General features: G+C 44.7%; 1 long non-coding RNA gene across 1 annotated transcript; it reads left to right on the forward strand.

The window, feature by feature from the left end:
* The first annotated feature begins 20,090 nt into the window (after positions 1-20,090).
* On the forward strand, positions 20,091-20,880 carry LOC133490466 (uncharacterized). The gene is made up of 3 exons (XR_009792227.1): positions 20,091-20,115; positions 20,405-20,561; positions 20,668-20,880. It is a non-coding gene; the product is annotated as an uncharacterized LOC133490466 (long non-coding RNA).
* Positions 20,881-21,635: the final 755 nt, after the last annotated feature.

Below are 21,635 nucleotides of genomic sequence, written 5' to 3' on the forward strand. Positions count from 1 at the left end.
TCGGTCGTGGCCCGGGTTAACAACGCCCGCACCCGGCACTGCTAACCTGCAGGGCGTCGGTGGAAATTCAGCTACTGTGGGTCGAAGACAAAGAGGAGGAGGAAACCGGATTCATCGTCAGAAGAAAAAGAGGAATGCACAGACCCTACAACTGAGTGTAGGGACTTTGAATGTTGGGACTATGACAGGAAAAGCTCAGGAGTTGGTTGACATGATGATTAGGAGAAAGGTTGATATTCTGTGCATCCAAGAGAGCAGGTGGAAAGGTAGTAAGGCTAGAAGTTTAGGAGCAGGGTTTAAATTATTCTACCACGAAGTAGATGGGAAGAGAAATGGAGTAGGGGTTATTTTAAAGGAAGAGCTGGCTAAGAATGTCTTGGAGGTGAAAAGAGTATCAGATCGAGTGATGAGACTAAAATTTGAAATTGAGGGTGTTATGTATAATGTGGTTAGCGGCTATGCCCTACAGGGAGGATGTGACCCAGAGTTGAAAGAGAAATTCTAGAAGGAACTAGATGAAGTAGTTCTGAGCATCCCAGACAGCGAGAGAGTTGTGACTGGTGCAGATTGTAATGGACATATTGGTAAAGGAAACAGGGGCGATAAAGAAGTGATGGGTAAGTACGGCATCCAGGAAAGGAACTTTGAGGGACAGATGGTGGTGGACTTTGCAAAAAGGATGGAGATGGCTGTTACTTATTTCCAGATGAGGGAGGAACGTATAGTGACCTACAAGAGTGGATGTAGAAGCACGCAGGTGGATTATATTTTGTGCAGACGGTGCAATCTGAAGGAGATTATTGACTGTAAAGTAGTGGTAGGGGAGAGTATAGCTCAACAGTATAGGATGGTGGCGTGTAGGATGACTCTGGTGGTGGGTAGAAAGATTAAGAAGACCAAGGTAGAGCAGAGAACTATGTGGTGGAAGCTGAGAAAGAAAGAATGTTGTGCGGCCTTTCGGAAAGAGGTGAGACAGGCTCTCGGTGGACAGCAGAAGCTCCCGAAAGACTGGACTAAGACAGCCAAGATAATAAGAGAGACAGGCAGGAGAGTACTTGGTGTGTCTTTTGGTAGGAAAGCGAAGAAGGAGACTTGGTGGTGGAACCCCAAAATACAAGGAGTCGTACAAGGAAAGAGATTAGCGAAGAAGAAGTGGGATACTGAGAGGACTGAGGAGAGGCAAAAGGAATACATCGAGATGCGACGTAGGGCAAAGGTAGAGGTGGCAAAGGCTAAACAAGAGGCATATGAAGACATGTACACCAGGTTGGACACGAAAGAAGGAGAAAAGGATCTCTACAGGTTGGCCAGACAGAGGGATAGAGATGGGAAGGATGTGCAGCAGGTAAGGGTGATTAAGGTTAGAGATGGAAATGTATTGACTGGTGCCAGTAGTGTGCTAAATAGATGGAAAGAATACTTTGAGAAGTTGATGAATGAAGAAAATGAGAGAGAAGGAAGAGTTGAAGAGGCAAGTGTGAAGGACCAGGAAGTGGCAATGATTACTAAGGGGGAAGTCAGAAAGGCACTACAAAGGATGAAAAATGGAAAGGCAGTTGGTCCTGATGACATACCGGTAGAGGTATGGAAGCAGTTTAGAGAGATGGCTGTGGAGCTTTTGACCAACTTATTCAACAGAATACTAGCGGGCGAAAAGATGCCTGAAGAATGGAGGAAAAGTGTTCTAGTTCCCATTTTTAAGAACAAAGGCGATGTTCAGAGCTGTGGGAACTATAGAGGAATAAATTTGATGAGCCACACAATGAAGTTATGGGAAAGAGTAGTGGAGGCTAGACTCAGGACAGAAGTAAGTATCTGCGAGCAACAGTATGGTTTCATGCCTAGAAAGAGTACCACAGATGTATTATTTGCCTTGAGGATGCTAGTGGAAAGGTACAGAGAAGGTCAGAAGGAGCTACATTGTGTCTTTGTGGATCTAGAGAAAGCCTATGACAGAGTACCAAGAGAGGAACTGTGGTACTGCATGCGTAAGTCTGGTGTGGCAGAGAAGTATGGTAAAATAGTTCAGGACATGTATGATGGCAGCAGAACAATGGTGAGGTGTGCCTTAGGTGTGACAGAGGAATTTAAGGTGGAGGTGGGACTGCATCAGGGATCAGCTCTGAGCCCCTTCCTGTTTGCAGTGGTAATGGATAGGCTGACAGATGAGGTTAGACTGGAATCCCCTTGGACCATGATGTTCGCAGATGATCTTGTGATATGCAGTGAAAGCAGGGAGCATGCAGAGGAACAATTAGAAAGATGGAGACATGCACTGGAAAGGAGAGGAATGAAGATTAGCCGAAGTAAAACAGAATATATGTGCGTGAATGAGAAAAGTGGAGGGGGAAGAGTGAGGCTACAGGGAGAAGAGATAGCGAGGGTGGAGGACTTCAAATATTTAGGGTCAACAATACAGAGCAATGGTGAGTGTGGTAAGGAAGTGAAGAAAGCGGTCCAAGCAGGTTGGAACAGCTGGCGAAAGGTGTCTGGTGTGTTATGTGACAGAAGAGTCTCTGCTAGGATGAAGGGCAAAGTTTACAAAACAGTTGTGAGGCCGGCCATGATGTACGGATGAGAGACGGTGGCACTGAAGAAACAACAGGAAGCAGAAATGGAGGTGGCAGAAATGAAGATGTTGAGGTTCTCGCTCGGAGTGAGCAGGTTGGATCGGATTAGAAATGAGCTCATTAGAGGGACAGCCAAAGCTGGATGTTTTGGAGACAAGATTCGAGAGAGCAGACTTCGATGGTTTGGACATGTTCAGAGGCGACAGAGTGAGTATATTGGTAGAAGGATGCTGAGGATGGAGCTCCCAAGCAAAAGAGCGAGAGGAAGACCAAAGAGAAGGTTTATGGATGTTGTGAGGGAGGACATGAGGGCAGTTGGGGTTAGAGAGGAAGATGCAGGAGATAGGCTAAGATGGCAAAAGATGACACGCAGCGGCGACCCCTAACGGGACAAGCCGAGAGGAAAAGAAGAAAAGAAGAAGACTTCATTTTGCATATACTGTGTATTAACATTATGAAATGAATGTACTGCATTTAATAAACCTTCCTTGTTTTCTCTCAAAATGTCATTCTGGAAAAACAAGAACACAAAATTATATTTAACAAGAGACGCTCCTGTGCATAAGAACATTTCTTTTGTACTTTGGAGTAATGATATCAAGAGCCTGGAGTGAGACATTCCGCTTTGGTGTTTTTACAGTTGAGCTCTAGTTTCGATGGCCAACTTCACCTCCTCTGTGACCACCCCCCAGGTGAACTGACTTATCACGGCATGAATCTGATCCAGGTGAACTGGACTAGTCAAAACAATACGTTGATTCGCTGGCCCTCCCCTAACCCCGCCACGCCGACGGTGTAGCATCAAGGTTATCGTGTCGAAAGTGCAGGCTGCAGGCCAGCTGCTCGCCTGGTAGACGCACAATGCTCCCGGCATCTTTGCTGTCACTCGCTCCTAAAAAAGTAGAGTATACTTGTGCTAAATTTATTTTTGCATGAAACACAACTCATGTACAAATGCAAAAACAAAAAAAAAAATACAGCAAAAAAAAAAAAAAAAATTTTAAAAGTGCGCATGCACATACTCATTGCCTGTATTATATTTTTCTTTTGAATCAATGATTATAACCTAAGTTACAGACTTATATTTAAAAACATATTTGTTGGGTTCTTGTACTTCCTTGGTTCTGCAGTCTGTCAGGTTTAAGCAGCCTAGAACATTATTTAAAGTACAATTCTCCTGGAAGGAAGACAAGATGAACTTCTGGCTCGCGAGGAGAACGTGATGTCTCTCTTTCACAATCCCCAACCTGTTCTAATCACATCTCCACGTCTCCACTTTTTTATTCCTTAGCGTGGTCCGCATTGCACAAAGCAAATTGTGACAAAAAAAGCAACCGTGACAAAAAAAGTCCATGTGAGTCTGTGATGTCTTCACCATCCTCTGGAGATCATCAGTCTGTTGTCTTCTGCATCACTGTTTGGTGTTTCCACGGCACCCAATATGACTTGATATTAATAATATATTACTTGATTGCATCACATTGTTAAAGTACATCATAGCAAAGTTTCCATGGCACCCAATGGGCCTCTCGATTGCATTGCATCACAAAAGCATTAAAAACCCAAGAAAGCAAATATGAGATAACTTTATATCCAATTGAAAATTTGCTTAAATTCTCACATACCCAAAATAGACACTTTGCCAGATCTTCGACTACTTTGATACACTCAGAGGAATAATGATTGTTTATGTATCAGCATAACAGGCGGGACCTGGGAACAGATCAGGCAAGTCATGATTTGTCCTCAGTAAAGGATACGTCTCTGCCATTTTGTTCTCCATGGGTGAGATTGCTGTGGCAATAATTCAGTTTAGGCAAGAGCGCAGAGAATACAGCAACAACCACACAAAGTCAAAATAGCTGCGAAAACCGCAATGGAATTAAAATAGATGAAACAAGTGCTTTGTATTTGCCGAACACACTCATCCATTTGTCCTACATGGAGGTGTCAACACCAGAGACATTCATTCACCTTACCGTCGAGAACCCAAAGGCCTTCTAGAGCCCTGGTCAGACTACCGTCAGCAGCCATACGATTCAAGATGAAGGTGCATTGCTCCCCAAAGAGAGCACAGACTCCACCTTTTTCAGCCAGGAGCATGTCCATGGCTATTTGGTTTTGAAATGACAATGATTAAGTGGCTGCGAGTTGTTCATGCACAGCCTCAGAAACACTTAGAGTCCAATTCCCTAATTTTGACATTATGGTGGATGTAGTTTATTCTCTCCATGTTGTTGTTTGTTGCACACCACCAACTGTCACAACCCATCGAGACGGAGGTAGGACCCAAATGCAGGAGTCGGGAGGCGCAGAGGTAATTCGGGAAAAAACGTTTATTGTTCCACGGTCGGGGATCGGGCAGTCAGTCTCAGGTGAAGCAGCGGTAGTCAGCACATCAGGCATAGAGAGCAGGTCCGTGGGCAGGCAGGAGTCGGTACATGGGAGATCGACCAAACCAGGCAGGTGTATCAAAGGAGTCAGGCTTATGGGCTCAGTCGGAGAACAGGCGGATGTCGGTACACATGGGTTAATGATCAGAGATATGGGAGTGCAGGAACGGGGCATGAGTTGCAAAGATCTGGCGCCAGATCAGTCGTCCCCATGGTCCTATATACACCGGGGCCAATCAGCCAGCATGAGGCGCAGGTGTGCGCCTCCCAATCAGTGCGGCCGCGCGGGAACCTGCACAGCCAGGGCTGGACCAAGACACCAACAGAGAAAGATTCAAGTCCAGCTGCCACTTGGTCAGTCAATTTACACTCACTTGGAACACCACAATGCGCAGATGTATATTGGATCGTTATATCCATGGCATTCACCTACGTCATTGTTCAAATGAAATTGCCTGTCCAGTAGAAGTTGATTCAATAACAGACATAGGATGAATAAAGTACAATCATGTTTACATTCTTGGGCAATTTATTAAAAAGCCTGTTATCTCTGCACCACTACCAGATGTCACTATGTGACAATGGCTTCAATGAATTCTCAATCACCAAATGATTTTACACGTCATTGCTGATAAATTTCCCAATTTGTTTCCAGTTCCTGGCAAATGGACGCAAGTGAAATACCTGGTGAGAATCAGAAAACAATGGTTTTCATTTTTCCAGAAATAGTCAATGCATATACACTATCCCAATTTTTGCATTCATTATCATGTACTGTTTTACGTAATACTTCCAAGGTGCAATTATCTGGTAATAGCGCTGGTATAATCTGTAAAAGTAGTCTGGGACCCATGCAAATGTCACAATCTTTTGATAAAGCTGTTGCTGCTTGTTACACCATAAGAAGACTATTATTATTTTGTCCCAAAATGACTGTTATCACATGAAACCACTCATCAACCTTTAGCTTTTGGATCACTCTCACCTTTTCTAATGTTGCTCTAGGAGAAAGGGTGCTAGCTGTTACCTCTGTACTTTTGAAGTGAAGCGTGGACTACCAGAGATGTAGACCCAGAGGAAAAAGCCCGAACATGGATTTTCTCCTTCATTATTTTCATCCGTCACCAAAGTGTCCCAACTCATATGCATTCAGATTATTCATCATATACCACTTAATTTGACTACACTCCAATTTGCTCCTTGTTCCCCTATCTGTCGGACTTGACCATGGGATTATTATAAAATAAATGTTGGATCATCATCGCACGCATGAGAACCCAATTGTGGATCATTTCGGTTTTGGATTGCCGTAGGCTTTTCGTGCACAGCATGACAATATTACGACACCCCACAGATATCTCAAAACCAGGAAGAATGTTACGATGGTTACGGCCACTCCACAGCATCCCATTTCGGGACCTAACCACTTTAGGGTAGGTATTTCATCTAGGTATCCCTATAGGTTCAGTGTCTTTAAATTTCTTAACTGGCCGTCAGCTATTTTGAGATACTATAAATCTCCACCCAGCTTGTTAACCAGTCTTGAGCTCACCTCCCCAATCGGATCCTAGACTGAAATTACCTTTCTGGAATGTTCCAAATGAATCCAAGTCAACGTAATTTTTACAGCTGTGAGTGTTCAACAAAACCGTTCCAACAAAACCTGAAATGGACATTCCCACTTGGGAAAATACCAGTGCTTCTTTTTGCTTCTCACCAGGATCCAGTCTTCTGGTTCCACCAATGTGATATCCTGCTGATGTCAATATGTCGGGATGCTCTGTTGGAAAGAGTTCTACCCATTTTGTGAATGCATCTATTTTGATCAAGCAATAAATTTTTTCATATCGTGTCAGTTAAATACAATTTGACATTCGTTAAATACCAAGTCATGAGAGAATACCTGTTTTCTGTTACTTGAGCTCAAAGAGAACGAAGAAGAGTCACGTACAATTCTTGAATGTTCTAAACCAGTCTTCCTTGAAACCTCTCTTTTTATTCGATTTAGGAGGTCCCTACCAACGGTGACAAATCTAAAGGGTGGGGGTGAGCAAAAACGTGTTTGTGTGACTATGTGTCTGCATGTTGTTGGAAAGTTACGATATGTAAACAAACAAATATGTACAATAATGACATATGTGCTGAGCAAAGCGTTCTTTGCAAGCAGAAGCATTATCTTCATTGCAGCAAATGTGTGATAAACATACATTTTGATTAATAAATCTCACTTTGGTTTAATTCAATAAAGTTTATGTGGACAATTTTGAGAATGTTTATTTTAATTTTTTCATTTTTTTGTGAGTATAATGTTAATGTTACCCGTCCTGCCATTATCCCTCCTGGTAAGAGATGCGTTAGCTTATGTCTCAATTTAGACATGTTAATTTGGTACAACTGGTTTATTGTTTGGTCATACATGGATGTTTTTTTAGTTTTTTTTCCCCCATACATCCTGTTCCATTTTTGGACTCTTTTGTTGAGTTTCTCGTAATGTATTCAATTCTAGATTTGTAGTTGTATCAATATCATACTTTTAGGGTTTTTTTTTCCCCCCATGCAGCTTCCTTTCTTATTTTATCAGCAAAGAATTTCCCAATGAATTCATATTTTTTGTTTGATGTCTGTGTGACACATTTGGATACAGCAACAGTTTTTTGCAGTTTTCATTTAGTAATTGAACTAACAATTTTGCATACATTGCCTGTGGATGAAATTATTTGTGTTTTCTTTTTATTTTTTTCAGTATTGTGCAAAAATATGAACAGTTGCAAATGCATATTGGTTGTGTGTATAAATCATTGAATTTTTCTTTCATTAGTTTACATGCCTCAGTTAGTGTTAGTTCTGTTTGTGCAGAAAATGCTCCAGCATATTCTGATTCGGTTTTCCCAAATACGAACACAACATTCGCTATTGGTAATGGCTTATCTTTCATGTCACATCTGCTTTATTTATTTATTTTTTAAATTCTTTCTTTCCCTATTTTTGACAATCATGTTTTGTTCCATCTCCCAGAAATGGCAACTTTTGCTGGATTAAGAGTTGTACACCTTTCTATTTTGATAGAAATGTCATGTTTCGGAGAAGGTGAAGCAAAACAGTTAATCCGGTTATTTCTATGAAGTCATAAAGTGACTTTTGAAAGTCATAATGCTATCACAATTTGACAAAATCAAGACCGCGCTTGTCACCAATGCTTGCTTTATTTTGCAAAATGCTTTTTTCGCTTCCGCCCTCCATTTCAACAATGATGTCATTTTTAAGTCTTCCTTATTGCATCATTTTGTGGAATGGAGCTGTTAATTTGGGTAATTTGGTACCCAAATTCAGAATTAATTTGTCAGTCCCAAAAATGACAAATTGTTGAATTGTTTGTGGCTTTCGAGTTTGTAAAATGTTTAACCTGTTTTTGGCAAATTTGGAGTTTCTTTTTACTTTGTGCCCATCCTCAGCCAGATGCTTTAAAAGAGCCACTATCTTTCACGTTTCCTGATCACGGGACGCTATCGGTACATATTTCAATTAACCATGGAGTTGGAATTTTGAATCCAAATGTGAATGTAAACCAAATTTGGCATTCTTTACCCACTGGGGTTGAAAGAAATGTAGTACTTCTAATATCTATTCCGATGAATATTATTACATCTGGTCTGTGGGAATTAAAGTGTCGGGGTCAGGCACGCAAGCTAGTCTTATTTTGTATGTCCTGAGGTGCAGTCGGCACACTCCCCTTAAAAGCTTTGTCGAAGTCCAGTCTGTCTCAGTTGGTTATAATTTTATGATGTCATGTCATATTGTGAAAAAGGCAGTTGGGGATAGAGAGGCGCGTGCACTCACCTCTCTGTTCTTAATTTTCAACTTTTTCTTCATCATCTCTTCTATGAAACATCATTTAATTTTCTTTCTCTCAACATTCTCATCTCCATCTCATGCTATTTTTTTCCAATATTCTATATATCTCTTTATTACTACTTATTATTATTACTTATTTTATTACATACTCTTGCAAGGTCGCTCTTTTCTGGCTATTTAACTGACTAGTGAAATTGTGTTGGATATCCTTTTATATAAATAGTTTTGTGTTGGAGTTAAGTTTTCCAACATATTTCCAATCTTTACACTGCAGTGTGTCTCTGTGAGTTTTTCCTTACAATTATTTTTTCTCATTTTAGTCACTTTAAAGAATTATTGCCTTTATTTTCCACAGTGGTGTGTTAAGTTTACAACTGAAGTGTACAACTGAGAGTATACCACTACTTTTACTCAATTTTCTCTTGAACACGGGATTAGGGCATTTTATGGAATTTATTGCGGAGCTATTTACACACGGAATTTAAGTGCGCAACAGGGCTCCGTCACCCTCAGGGTGTTTTGGGAGTTTTAGGAGCAAAAGCTATTTACACACAGAATTTAAGTGTGCGACAAGGCTCCTTCGCCCTCAAAGTGCTTGACATTGACTAGTATAGGACAAGGCTTGATCGTGTCTCCTTACACGCTTTAATGACTCCCCGTCATTTACTCTTTGAACCGGTTTCACTCCTTTTAAACCAAAATTGGACTCACACTGTTGTCTTCCATCCACCTCTGGATCCCGTCAACCATCGGATACCAGCCGGCGGGCTGCACACCAGTCCCGGAAAGGGTCTTGAAACTCAGAAGGAGTCTGCCGTAGCTACGGTCTTTCTGGTATTCAAGACACCCGCTGGAATCCTCAGGCGTCTTGGGATCCGGCTCGAAGGACCAATTTAATGTCAGGTTTAAACAGCCTAGGACATTTAAAGTAAAATTATCAAGGAAGGAAGACAAGAGGAACTTCTGGCTCACAAGGAGAACGTGGAATGTGTCTCTTTCACAATCTCCAACCCGTTCTACCCACATCTCCACGTCTCCCGTTTTTATTAACTTTGCAATCCAAAACCTAAAAAACACAGGAAACACGATCGAAAACATAACCGTAAGCAGGTGTGACATGCAATGCAAACGTGAGTCACTAAACCAAGTAACTACGGCAAATAAAGAGAAACGAAACGCAGCGCGTTCTTCATTAACGTGTTGAGCGCCTGTGTCGCATCTTGGTGTCGTCGTCTCCTCGTCTCAGTCTTGTCAGTGCGTATTTCTCAATTGCATCATATTATTCAAGCATTATAAGAAACATTAAAAGAAACCCAAAGCCAACTGTGTAGTATTAAGAAAAAGAGCATTTAAAAGCAAATGAAAGTAAATATGAGAAAAAGAAAAAGAGCATATAAAAGCAAACGGAAGTAAATATGAGATAACTGTATACAATTAATCCAACAGACTATTGTCTGTCTCCATGTGCCCCGCGATTGGCTGGTTTATCAGGATTTAGCTGGGGGTGCTACGGTCAGTGCAGATGTCACCATCCGGCACTGTTATGGGAAACAAAAGCATCACATGTTTTCTGACATTTTTTTTAAACTTGGTTTGGTACCCTGGATGTAATAAGAAATTCAACAGGAGGCTATATGTATATGTGAAAGTTCATTTAAAATTTGTTTTATATTTATTGGCTGGAGTCCATCAAAATGAACTGTGCTGGTCAGTTGACTAATAGTGAATTAATTTATGAAGGTCGCACACCTTAAAATTGGCAGTGTTCTACAAGGAATGGCTCCTTCTAGGGAAAGTGAAGCGGTGAGAGATGAATGAGCGATAATTACAATGCATGGTGAGAAAGAGGAAAAGACGGTGGTCAGGAGGTTCAACGGTTTCGCATTGCATTTAACAGAATTAGAATACATTCAAACATGTGAACATATTAATTAAACATAAAAAATGAAGCGTTTCATAGTGTTCCCATAATGTTTAATTCATATTAACCGTTTTTTCAAAAACATTTCATCAGTTCAAAGCTGAAACCCATGCAAAAACATTTGCCAACCCCCCCCCCAAAAAAAAATAATCTGGGCCTAGATTCTCATAATTCTTGCATTGCAGAGGTTAATACAGTAAATGAATAAATCCCTTTGCTTTTTCACATACAAGTCAGAATGACTTCATATGCTGCGTAGTAAATAATACCAGAGCATCGTTTTGTGACAAGCCACTTAACACCACTAAAGAAGTACATTTAAGGAGAATGTTCACTCATCATGCATAACGTGCCTCCTTCTATCACATCTTTTCCTCTATTCAGCCTCTGCTGATGTAAATCGGATGCTGATGAATCTGTTCCTCCTCTGACCCAGATAGAAACCACACAACTTCACTTTTCATTCTCTTCACTTTGGACTCCCAGTAGTCGGCCTGGGGCGCAGAGCCGATGATCGCTAGTAAGAGGAGGTTAGCAAACAAACGATGGATCTAAATAAAAACACAGCCATTATCTCAAATTTGTCTGGCAGCATTTATCAGATCTATAACACTGTGTGATCTCTCTGCCAATAATCGGCTACTTCCACAGAAACGGCAGCAAAATGCCAGCGGGGAGGGGTGTGGGAGGAAAAGAAGGGGGGTGGCTCACTTGAGCTAGAGGTGTGGGTTCCAACCTTATGAAGAAAATACAGTTCAGAGGGTGAATGAAGCACTACGGTCGCTGCCGAGGTGTTGTTGAGCAGTGTCGTAGAGTTTTATGAGTTCAAAGTTCACAAAAGGCCTCGTTGATTAGGAAAAGGAATTTAGATTTGTTTAAATTAGTCACTATGCGCACTATTTTGGCCATAGATACTCAGGAAGGGGTTCATTTAGAAGCTTTTGGTTTCTGTTTGATCATTTTCCATGTTTAAACCAAAATGCAGTCCTGATTCATGCAAAAAAAAAAAGTAAATTTTGAAAGTACTAAATGTGTACTGATTTGTGAATTGAGTTCTACATATGCATCATACATATGCATATGCATTGTACACCAAATAGCAATTTATTTGGAAACTGCTCATTTTCTGCAAAGTTGTCAAACCAATATATTTTTTTCACTGACAAAATGATCAAAACCATTTTTTTAAAGCTTCCTAAAAATTCTCAAGATGCTTTGGTGATGAACATTTGCAATCATCTTTTTGCTTTTCTACTTTTCTCAGTAACCATCAGATGGATTTTCACAACCACCTTGTGTCACGATGCGGGGCTCAAGGGTGCACCCAAATGCACGACTCCAGAGACAGCAGACAGTACAGAGGAAACCTTTATTCGGTCCGAGGTCTGAGATCAGGTAGACAGTCCAAACAATCCGTAGTACCAGTACGAATGGGCTTACGAGGGTGGTCAATGAACAGGCGTGGGTCGGTGCACGGAGGTCAGAAATCGAGAAAGCAGGAGTGCGGGAACGAGGCATGAAGAGCAACGATCTAGCAGAGTAATAGTCGTCCCCCGGGTCCTATATGTACTGGGTCTAACCAGTGTTCATGAGGCGCAGGTGTGCACCCTCAGATTAGACGGCCACGCCCAGCCCTGGCTGAAATCCAGGAGCATGACAGTACCCCCCCCGCCCCAACGGCCGGCTCTGGACGGCCCAGGAGCATCAGGGTGAGCCGCGTGAAAGTCCCTGATGAGGGAGCGGTCCACGACGAAGCGGGAGGGGATCCATGAGCGCTCCTCCGGGCCATATCCCTCCCAGTCCACCAGGTACTGGACCCCCCTTCCTCTGCGGCGGGAAGACAGCAACCGGCGCACCGTATACACCAACCCACCGTCGACCATGCGGGGAGGCGGGGGGGGGGGGGGACTTGAGCGGAGGAGCCAGCGACGACGTGCGATTCGGGCGAAGTCTGCTGACGTGGAATGTAGGGTGCACCCTCATCGACCTGGGCAGTTTCAACGAGACGGCGACCGGGTTAATAACCTTGGAAACTGGGAACGGGCCAATGAACCTGGGAGCAAGTTTGCGGGATTCCGTCCGCAGCGGGAGATCTTTGGTGGAGAGCCACACTCGCTGTCCCACTCTGAGCTCTGGTGCGGCCCTTCTCTTGCGGTCTGCTGCGGCCTTGTAGGCGCTGCTCATGCGCAGCAGTGTCCTCTGAGCTGCTTCCCAGGTCCGTTTGCAGCGTCGCACCACGGCCAGGGCTGACGGAACTGCGGAGTCTGTGACCAGTGGAGGAAACAGGGACGGAGGGTAGCCATGCACGACATGGAGTGGAGCCATACCTGTTGAAGCGGAGGGTAGAGAATTGTGGGCATACTCCACCCACTTGATGTGCTGGCTCCACGTGCTCTGGTCCCTGGATGCCAGAGATCGAAGACCGGTCTCTAATTCCTGGTTAATCCTCTCTGTCTGGTCATTAGACTCTGGGTGATAACCCAATGTCCGACTTGCTGAAGCGCCGATGAGGTTGCAGAACTCCTTCCAGAAACGGGCGCTGAATTGCGGACCCCTGTCCGAAACGATGTCCTGGGGTAGGCCGTGGTAACGGACGACCTCGTCTAATACCAACTGGGCTGTCTGCTTGGCTGACGGGATCTTCGGAAGCGGCATGAAGTGGACCATCTTGGAGAAACGGTCCACTACGGACAGCACCACTGTGTTCCCTTGTGAAGGCGGCAGGCCAGTGACGAAGTCCAGCGCGATGTGTGACCACGGACGAAAGGGGATGGACAGGGGTTGCAACTCACCAACAGGCCGTAGGCGGGAAGTCTTATTGGCAGCACACACCGGGCAGGCGTTGACGAACTCCCTTACGTCCTTGCTTAGGTTAGGCCACCAGAACCTTTGTTCGACCACTGAACGTGTCTTCGCCATACCCGGGTGGCAGACCGTCTTGTTGGTATGGGCCCAGTTGATGACGTCTCCCCGCAGAGATGGGATGACGAAAAGGCGGCCCGACGGACAATCCGCGGGTGGCGGTGTCTCTCCCAGGGCCTCCTTCACCCGCGACTCGATCGCCCAGGTGAAACCGGACACGAAGCACCCCGCTGGCAGGATAATAGCGGCGTCTGAATCCGTGCGCCCTCCCTCGTGGATCCGCGAGAGTGCATCCGGCTTGCCGTTTTTGGAGCCTGGGGGGAAAAACACCTTAAAGTGGAAGCGGGTGAAAAATAGGGCCCACCTGGCCTGACGGGCGTTCAACCTCTTCGCAGACTTCAGGTATTCAAGGTTCTTATGGTCCGTGAAGACAACGAACGGTACTTGCGAGCCCTCCAGCCAGTGCCGCCACTCCTCCAACGCGCTCTTGACCGCCAGCAGTTCCCTATCTCCCACGTCGTAGTTCCTCTCTGCCGGGGTCAACTTTCTAGACAGGAACGCGCACGGGTGGATCCTTCCATCCCTGGGACTCCTCTGCGACAAGACTGCTCCGATTCCTGAATTCGATGCATCCACCTCCACCACAAACTGGTTATCTGGGTCCGGAATAATGAGAACGGGCGCAGTAGTGAAACTTGCCTTGAGCCTGCTGAAGGCCTCCTGGCAGGTCCCGGACCAGTCGAAGGTGGTATGTGGCGAGGTGAGCGAATGCAGAGGAGCGGCCACGGAACTGAAGTTCCTTATGAATTTCCTATAGAAATTGGCAAATCCCAAAAACCTCTGCACGTCCCTCCTGTTGGTGGGGGTAGGCCACCGCAGCACCGCGTCGACCTTCCCGGGATCCATCCATATCTCTTCCTCAGCCAGGACGAAGCCCAGGAAGGACACAGATGCCCGATGGAACTCACACTTATCCATATTCACGTATAATTGGTGCTGCTGCAGACGCCGGAGCACCTCTCTGACTTGTTGAATGTGAGAGGTTAGGTCTGCTGAAAAGATGAGAATGTCATCCAGGTATACAAAGACAGATCTGTTCAGGAACTCCCGAAGCACGTCGTTAATGAAGTTCTGAAAGATGGCCGGAGCGTTTGTCAGTCCAAAGGGCATCACAAGATACTCATCGTGCCCTGTGGGGGTGTTGAACGCCGTCTTCCACTCATCCCCTTCCCGAATCCGCACCAGATGGTAAGCGCTGCGCAAGTCGAGCTTGGTGAAGATCCGGGCTCCCTGGAGGACTTCAAATGCAGTAGAGATAAGCGGCAAAGGGTACCTGTTCTTGACTGTGATGTCATTCAGTCCTCAGTAGTCGATGCAGGGTCGCAGCATGGAGTCCTTCTTCTTGACAAAAAAAAACCCCACACCGGCTGGTGAGGATGAGGGGCGAATGAGTCCGGCTGCCAGCGAGTCCTCGATGTAGTCCCTCATGGCTTGATGCTCTGGTCCTGTTAAAGAGAACAGTTTCCCTCTGGGAGGAGAGGTGCCTGGCAGGAGTTCAATCGCGCAGTCGTATGACCGATGTGGCGGCAGAGACTTTGCCTTAGATTCAGAGAAGACCTCCCGTAGGTCATGGTAGCAGGAGGGCACTGCGGCCAGGTCCGGGACGGTACTAGGTTCTGTTAGCCGAACCGGCGCGACTTGAATACTCCTGTCTCTCCGGACAGCGAAACAACGACTGAGACAGTCCTCTCCCCAAGTCTTGATCTGACCCGTGGTCCAATCTATGTGCGGATTATTTTCTTTGAGCCACGGGCTGCCCAAGATGATGTCGCTACTACGTGCGTCGAAGACATGAAAGCTAATACGCTCCGAGTGAGCGTCCGGAAAGCTCATACGTAGCGTAGTGCGATGTGTAACCCGACAAAGGAACTTGCTGTTGGCGGCATAGGCGTGACGAAACCGTTGCATGGGGATGGTTGCTGCCCCCAGCTCCTCGACCACGCGGGGATTTATCAGGTTTGCTTCCGACCCAGAATCTATGAAAGCCGTCACAGTGCATGAACGGGAGTCCGTTCCCAAGGTGAGGTGAAGAAGGGACCTCCCTGACCCCGCCGCGGTGTACCGCACACTCACCGGAGTAGAGATCCTGATGTCAGAGTGCCCTGGTCGAGTCGGGCAGCGGGCGATCAAGTGTCCCAAACGCCGGCAGTAAATCAGCGTCCCTCTCGTCGCCGACGTAAGCGCTCCTCCGCTGAGCCGCCAAGCCCCTCCACTTGCATGGATTCCGATGAAGCTGACAACACGGGTGGCTGGGAAGCTGAAGCAACCGGACTGCGACTCTCCCTCTCCTCCTCCCTCAGGCCCTCCATCTGTCTCTGCACGTTCTGGCGCTGGTCCACCTTGAGGGCCAATGCGATGAGGGAGTTAAGCGAAGGCGGAAGATCCATGGCCACGAGGTGGCCACGGATCTGTGGGGACAGTCCCTCGTAAAACGCGTCATGGAGGGCTTCCTCATTCCAGCGGCTCTCGGCAGCCCGAATCCGGAACTCAATGGCGTAGTCGGACACGTGGCCACGTCCCTGGCGAATTGTCATGAGCGAGGACGCCGCCTGGCGTTCTGGAGCCGCGTACTGGAACACCTGGGTGAGCGCGCAGACGAAGCTCACCCATGAGGGGCAGGTCTCCGAGTTACGGCTCCACTCGGCGGTGGCCCATGCCTCCGCCCTCCCTGTCATGTGGGAAATGATGAAGGCGATCCGGGAGCGGTCCGTGGGAAAAGCGGACGCTTGCAGCTCAAAGTGGAGATCGCACTGCGCCAGGAAGGGCTTGACGTTACCGGAGTCGCCTGAGAACCGCTCTGATCGAGAGAGCGGAGTGATGGCGGCACGGGGAGGCACAGGAGCGGCCGCGCTAGCTTGGGAGGCTAGCCACGGTTCCAGCTGGGTGCAGAGCTCCTGGATCTGGTGAGTCATACCCTGGAGAGCAGCCTCTTGCTCACCCAGGCGTTTGCCCTGCACTTGCAGTGCACGGCGAATGGCTTCAGAGTCGGCTGGGTCCATGTTCTGGCTAGATCGTTCTGTCACGATGCGGGGCTCAAGGGTGGACCCAAATGCATGACTCCAGAGACAGCAGACAGTACAGAGGAAACCTTTATTCGGTCCGAGGTCTGAGATCAGGTAGACAGTCCAAACAATCCGTAGTACCAGTACGGATGGGCTTACGAGGGTGGTCAATGAACAGGCGTGGGTCGGTGCACGTAGGTCAGAAGTCGAGAAGGCAGGAGTGCGGGAACGAGGCATGAAGAGCAACGATCTAGCAGAGTAATAGTCGTCCCCCGGGTCCTATATGTACTGGGTCTAACCAGTGTTCATGAGGCGCAGGTGTGCACCCTCAGATTAGACGGCCACGCCCAGCCCTGGCTGCAATCCAGGAGCATGACACCTTGCACAAGGGTGAGTTTTTATGTTGTCCACAGTGGCGGTGAGAAAATAATATCAAGACTGAATTAAAAAAAAAAAAGGAAAATATGCGCCTAAAGAATTTGGAGTTAAATGGTATTTAACTTGGTGGCACGGTGGCGCAACCCAGTGTTGGACTCACAATTCTGAGGACTGGTGTTCAAATGCTGGCCCCACCTGTGTGGAGTTTGCATGGTCTCCCTGTGGCTACGTGGATTTTCTCTGGCACCCCGGGCACTCCCACATCCCACAAACATGCATTGATTGGAGACTTTAAATTGCCCACAGATCTGATTGTGACTGTGACTGTTGTCTGTCTTCATGTGCCTTGTGATTGGCTGACATCCTCTTCAGGATGTACCCCACCTCCTACCCGATCATAGCTCGGATAGACTCCAGCATTCTCGTGACCCTTGTGAGGATAAGTGGCTCAGAAAATGGATGGATGATATTTAACTACATATATGAATATGTATCATACATCATTGATTTACAATTTGTATTTAGAAAACAATTCAAGGTGATATACAGCTGGACGGGCTACCTGGCTTCCCCTCCAACCCGTCAGTGAAGGGGGAAGGGGCCAGCCCACCCTTCGTCAATGTGCTGGCTCAGCAACTCCGTCCACCAGTTGACTAACATGCATGTGATATGGTGTTCATTTATGAATATGTTCTATAGACAGGCTTTAAAGGTCTAGTGTCATCTCTAAACATTCTAAAACAAATATTGAAATGAAAAATACATATGATTATTCACTTCAATGTCTACACGAAAAAATAAATATGAGGGGAGAGCGCGTCATCCATGCGCAAAGTTGTCTCATTTGACATCCAATTGGTCGCCACTCACAACCAAGTGAAGTGTCCGGGGCAATATTACCCTATTGTTTCGAGCCATATTAAGATGACATGCAGATCATGGCCAAACCACCTCCTCGCCCTAGCCACCTCCGCGCGGTGGTAAATGCCCACGAGCCACCCTGGTGGACAAGGCCGGCGGCAGGCTTGGCCTTGTCAACAAGGCTGGTAGCGATCCACAAGGCCCGCTGTCCTTCAGCGGCTGCTGCATGGAAGCCTTCTGATGTGCACATCGACACATATAGCAACCCTGATTTATGGATTACACCCCCCCCCCCCCAACTATTGTTTTTTTTTTTTAGTAGCTGTATACACACCTTCTTGTCATTTGGAACCCACGAATCTCTCGTCCGAGTGTTTAAGCAATGTCCACCAATGCAACGAGGCGGCATTTTGGCTAACACGAAGGAACAATGAGCTACCTTCCAGGAGGTAAAACTTGAGGGCGGTCCTGCCATGTACGTCACTTACTGCTTCTTCTCAAAAACAAATCCCTCAAGAGGATTTTCATGGCGGGAGTTACAAAAAGCTGTGTACGTCAAAATCATGTTTTGTGGTGAAAAAACACATGGGTTCATGTTGGCTGCTATTTTTTCATTAATAACATACTAAAAATCATGCATTTCACTACAGTAGCACTTTAAGTGCTTGTGCAGGGACCACAAATAACAATACTAACTAATAGTAATACTAACATCAACTCACAGGTACTTACAGGTGTTTAGACAGGGTTATAAAAATCAAAATCATCACCCTGCACTGGTCATCACTCTCACTGCCTTGCTCATTTATCACATTCTGTCCTGTCTTCCCTTCTCTGTCCTCTTTTATCTTGTTCTGTTCATTATTTATTGCATGTCCTTTATTGCATGCCACCCCACCCCCCACAATCCACAAATGGAAACACAATTTGATTGTTGTAATATTACTTGTGCTCAAATATCAAGACAGTCTAACGATGTTTCTTTGTGGCTCGCACCCCTGTTGACCTTTTCCACGCCGTCCCCTAAAACCTTTTTTCAATCCATCTGAATTTTCAATAAACATCAGAATAATTAAACATGTAAAAATAAACAGAGGGAGAATTTCAAACTTCCCTATTGCATAGGAAAACTGTTAAAGCACAAAAAGCATACAGAGGTACCATTCACCAGTTGAACAAGAAAGGTTTAAAAAATAAAGTAAATCAATTAAAGAAAAAAACCTTATAGCTTATTTCGTTCTGCTTCTGTTTGGTAGTTTTGCCTTGTTGTTGCCAAACAAGTGATGGACACATTTTTATCTTCTGGTGATGGATAGTTACAGCTACCATAGTTACAGCAAATTTCTTGAAGCCCATGGTAACATGTCACCGTGAGGTCACGGCTGTGATGCAGAAACATCATCATCAACCAGGAGATTGTGTGGTGTATTTTAAAATTTAATTAAAAGTCAAATTAGAAGAGAAAGATGTGATCAAAGAGTACAGATCATTTTCCTTTTTACTACTATCAGGTCACACTGACAGTTTTAAAAATATGACGAAATGTGATGTTCTTGAAATGTGTAAATGGGATTTCAAACTAAAGAGAATCTCAAACAAGAAAAATGCCAGAATATCACACAAAACTCAAGTTCAAAAAGGGCTGCAGTGTTTAGCTTCTTTGACATTTTTTCTGACCAACAATTGAAAATAAAAAAACTCCCTCAACAAATTTTATATATTGACATCCATCCATTTTCTGAGCCGCTTATCCTCACGAGGGCCACGGGAATGCGGGAAGCCTATCCCAGCTGTCATCGGGCAGGAGGCAGGGTACACGCAGATCCGGTTGTCAGCTAATCGCAGACATATTACACAGTAGGGCACAAAGATAGCAGCTCTTTAAAAACTTCAGATCCTATTTCATAAAGATGTTGTATCTGAATTGTTAAAAAAATGAAAAAAACATTCTGTGGTGTTCAGTTTTGCGCGTGTGTTTTTGTGTCCCAGTTGCCTCAGTGACCACTGGTGGTTGGAGTCTCCGTGTTTCCCACCTGTTTTCAATTAGGAGATGTTGGACAATTCCAATTATGTACGTGTCTCCATTTGTCCAATAACTGTTCGTGTCTCTTGTATTGTTTTTCCCCCATTTATCTTTCATTATGCTGACTGTTTTTTTTTTTTTTTGCCTTTTAACAGTAACTCAACCCCTGATTTCTGTTTCCGACCTTGTATAGGTGATTTTTAAATTCTATTTTTTATTATTATTATTATTTTTATTATTGGCATCTCCTCTCTACCTTGCAAGTATTTCACTCAGAGCATTAACCTTTTTTTTTTTTTTTCGTTACTCGCTTTGTGTTTGGCATTCTTGTTCCGGCCAATAACCAGACTTGAATATTTCAGTCATAATTTTTGTATTGCTGCAGGCCACTGACACTAACAATAGGTCATTATAATAACAAAGATTGTACCATCAGAGGGCAAAGTTGCTCCTCTTTGAAGTGAAACGAATCTTTTTCCCAGGAATTAACATGAATGGAGACTGATGGAACAGCTCCAGGTGGGACACCGGTCTCTGTTGCTTAACAGTCAAAAGAAGTCTGAAAGCATCAGTGGGGATTGCAAGTTCTACAGATATTTGGAATTTATGCAAAAACTTATGGCATGAGAAATCTTGGAGGTGAGCAACAAACTTTATTCAAAGTGGCTAAACAAGAAGACTTTTGAGTTTTTCATTAGCCCTGTAAACAAATGTTTGACTGTTGACATCACCCTGACGCACACAGGGTGGAGGCCTTGTGACATCACTCCTCTGGGGTTAAAGAGCGTCACTGCGACATGCTGAAACCATAACAACGTGGTTTTTCTGCATTTACACAGCTGAGGTGTGTGTTGTTGGTTTGAGTCATGTCTGACACTTTAATTCCCTCCTTTCCTGTCCTGAAAGCTTGTAAGAAACAGCCAATCTGACTTTGACACATGGTCACAGAGGATCATATATTCGGAGAACCATAAGGAGGCATTCACTGGTGTGTTGCAAAAAAAAAATGCTTATGAGTCAGTCCCCTTATATAATATAATATAATATAATATAATATATAATATACAGTACTGAATTTAAATCTTATTGATTTCATGGGTTTTAACAGAAATCAACACATAAGGCACAACTCACTGAAATTCCTTCCGAAAATCAATAAATGTTACTCATTTGAGCATTTGCATGATTGGCCTAATTATTTTTACCAGAAAAATATGTGATTTGCGGCTTGAAAAATGGTTGGTTATTTTTTTTTTAAGATACTCAACATGAACAACATAACAGATTTTTTTCCCCCCAAAATATGTGAAAAGACCATTTGTTGTTGAACTTTGCAGCTAAAATGCCTGCATGTCTAAACATAATAAAAGACTTCCTGTTTATCATCTGTACTTGTTCAAGAAGCCACCAAACAAACAGCATGCATCTCTGTCAATATGTAGGTTAGTTAAAATATTGGCTTCCTTCGGACATAGATTCATTAAAATATTCACTTCCTCTAGAGACAGGTTTGTGTACTGTGTTATTGTTAATTAAACACAATGTGACAGTCCTGTTTGGACTTACGTTTTCTCAATAAATATTTGAATAGTTTCCCTTGTTTGTGTGTTCTTCCGTAATGTTTGTCAATCACCCAATCAGCTTTAAGCATACCCTCGCATGCTACAGCGATTAATTGGAGTAGAAAACACCTGAAAGGTCATATAATTTGTA

This window comes from Syngnathoides biaculeatus, chromosome 17 (genome assembly GCF_019802595.1).
Source record: "Syngnathoides biaculeatus isolate LvHL_M chromosome 17, ASM1980259v1, whole genome shotgun sequence".
In the NCBI taxonomy this organism is placed as follows: Eukaryota; Metazoa; Chordata; class Actinopteri; order Syngnathiformes; family Syngnathidae; genus Syngnathoides; species Syngnathoides biaculeatus.